The sequence below is a fragment of the Rhamphochromis sp. 'chilingali' genome, assembly GCF_963969265.1.
Source record: "Rhamphochromis sp. 'chilingali' genome assembly, chromosome: 11".
In the NCBI taxonomy this organism is placed as follows: Eukaryota; Metazoa; Chordata; class Actinopteri; order Cichliformes; family Cichlidae; genus Rhamphochromis; species Rhamphochromis sp. 'chilingali'.
The window spans coordinates 23,116,545-23,119,578 of record NC_137938.1 but is presented as its reverse complement, the minus strand read 5'-3'; the positions used below and the strand labels follow the sequence as shown (position 1 = coordinate 23,119,578).

At 40.0% G+C, this 3,034-nt stretch overlaps 1 long non-coding RNA gene across 1 annotated transcript; it reads left to right on the top strand.

Annotated features, from left to right (window-relative positions):
• Positions 1-667: 667 nt before the first annotated feature.
• On the top strand, positions 668-1,967 carry LOC308406474. Its single transcript, XR_013973544.1, has 2 exons — positions 668-805; positions 1,000-1,967. It is a non-coding gene; the product is annotated as an uncharacterized lncRNA (long non-coding RNA).
• The last annotated feature ends 1,067 nt before the right edge of the window (positions 1,968-3,034 follow it).

Here is a 3,034-nt window from a genome sequence, read left to right as displayed (position 1 = left end):
AGTCTCTAGATGTGTAAAGCTGGTAGAGACATACCCCAAAAGACTGGCAGCTGTGGTTGAAGCAAAGGTGGTTCTACAAAGTATTGACTGAGGGGGCTGAATAATTACGCACACCCCACTTTCCAGTTATTTATTTGTAAAAAATGTTTGGAATCATGTATGATTTTCGTTCCACTTCTCACGTGTACACCACTTTGTATTGATCTTTCACGTGGAATTACAATCAAATTTATTCATGTTTGTGGCTGTAATGTGACAAAATGAGGAAACGTTCAAGGGGGCAGAATACTTTTTGCAAGCCACTGTATATGAGATATGATTTCTTCATTTGTAACATATTCTGACTTTTGATGACATCTCAAGCAATTTTAAGTATTCCTGTGTTTCAATCTTAACTATAATTTACGCTGACTATGATGTCAGCTGATTTATAATTGAAAGGTCACGTCTGCAGGAACATAGGCTAGGCTATCAAAACAGAGACAGTGATGTATCGGTTGAAACATGATAATAATCTGCATAATTAAACTAACGTGTTACAAAAAGCAGCCCTTCAATGCAGCAGACTCAGACAGTGAGTAGCCAAAATAGCTCACTGGACCTTTAGTATTTATAGCAGTCACTGGATCGCCTTCCTCTCCACAATCACTGCTCTGAAGCATAGCCATGTGGTCGGCCTTATGTAATGCACAAGTTCTGGCCACTCCTACTCCTACGGCACAGAGAACTGAAAGACAGCGCAGTCGTCTCACATCTGGAGCTCTTTCACTTCTATATCTCACAGAAGAACCAGCAGCTGCCAAAGGTAGGAAGTTGTCTCAAATAAGCAGCGGTTTTCTACTTCTGCTCCCGTTTTCATGTTTTAAAAACTGCACAGACAGTCAGCTGTGGCTCTGTCGCTAATTCAGCTGCTTTTTATGTACTGTTCAGCGAAAAGCTGTAACGTGTTTGTTCACGACTTCTTTATAGCTGCTTGATAACTCTTCTCGCTCTCTGCAGGACCGCTGGGTAATGGCTGCTCCCAGGACTTACCTCTCGCTTGCCGTCTGTCTTTTTCTGGGACATCAAACTGTTGCCATAAGCGATGCTCCCTGCCAGCTCTCCACTTGGAAAAAAGGCTTCAAAACCTTCATGGATCGCCACGTTCGCAATGGAACTCCTACGACCCTTGATCAAAATGAGTGGTTTAGTTACATTAAGAATATCGGGGACTGTAGCAGACCCACACAGTCCTTCCTCGATCCAAAGGAACTGAAGAGGGTGAAGGCCGTCTGCTCAAAGAATGGAGGAAAGACGTACAAGGATAACCTGTGCATCAGCCAGCAGCCTTTCACCTTTGTCACAGTGAGAAGTGTTAAGGACACCTGTGGTATCAAAAGTGTCCAAAAGGACACCAAACACCTGATCCTGGCCTGTGAAGTGTTGGACAACGAGTGTGTGCCGGTCCATTTTGAGGGAAACCCCACGAACCTGAAGCCTGATAACAATGCCAAAGCCTGCCAGGACCCCAGGATAAGCCATGCTCCCAGCTTAAAAACGACATGGCTCTGGTTGTTGTTTACTTTGTTATTCCTTATAAGCTTTTTTTAAATTGATTAATTAAATGTTATGGATTTGTTTTTGTTTTTTTATCTGAAGGCTTTTCAATTCAGTTCACATTTCAGTCATGAAATTTGATTTGGAGTTTCTGACTTCAAAGCAATATTAAAACAAACCAAAAAAGTCAAGTATTCAGTTATTTAAAGATGGATTTTTGTAACAAATGTTGCTACTTTTTTATGCATGTACTGCTCGGGTGAGTCTGTCTATGAGTTTGATTTGAATAATTTGATTGTGGACATGGCAGACATGGTGTGCAGGGTTTGAATAACAACAGTGGTCTCTTGAGACTGACTCAAAAATAAAATTATTGGTGCTAAATTATGAGCCCATGAAGAGTAAATTTAATAAAAATTCTCAAAAAGCAACTGCAGGAATTTTTCTTTCATCTTTCTCTGACACAAACTCAACGAATCGCCCCAATCCATCCACGTCTTTTATTTTAAAATACCAGTAGTTAGTGATTCATGTTTACAAATGAGGTAGATGACAACCATGTGAAGATTGTGTCTCTAGATTTGTCTTGTTTTAACTGATTTGCCTGCTAATTAGTCCACAAAAGCTACAGTGAAAGTGCAGCAATTAGACAGCAAACCCATTCAAGCTGCACAGAAGACTGATAATAACTATTGTTTGGGTGAGCTTTGTTTGGAGCAGCTGATATATTTATTATACATTCATAACAAGAAGTCTCGTCACACCAGTAGTTCAGTTTCAAAATTCAAGAAATTAATATTTGCTTTGTTCTTCCTTCCAGCAAATTAACCAAATGGGTTTGTCGTCTGTCAGTGATGAAAGTATCGGTACCTCACTGTGTGTACACTTATTGCATGCGATGCAAAAACCACAGGAAATATCAGACCATGAAGACGCGTGCACTTGAAACTCAAATTGCTCATCACTATGCTGAATAGCTTAACATGCACATGATGGCAGTTTAACTAAATGAAATAAGAGTTTTCAGGTGTGGTTAAATACAGATGTAGTCTGAGATTAAGAAAAAAAATCAGCATATGAGCTGCTTTCAATCACAATCTTAACACATCTTTGCCACAGTGCCTCTCTGGTCTCTGCTGATTCAGATTAGCACCCTCTGCTGGTTTCTTCTTACGTTCGACCTCCTGAGATGAGAAGTGGATCCATAGGTTTGCCAAGCTGACTTCTTTCTACCTCTTCAGGGGTTTTTTATACTTTTGAGGATGTAGTCAGTGAAGTGACGTATCTTAGACGCAGCTTGTTAATGAAAAGGGAGAAAGGTGTCACAGAAATCTAAAATAAATTGATTTTACACACAAATGGGTTGAGGGGTTCTCAAAAAGAGAACAAGAAGAACCACAAGCACAGAATCATTTATAGGCACGTTATTTACAAGTTCACAGGTTGCAATAGAGATTGTTACAGTTCACAGGCACTGCTATTTTTTGCGAGTGTGTTT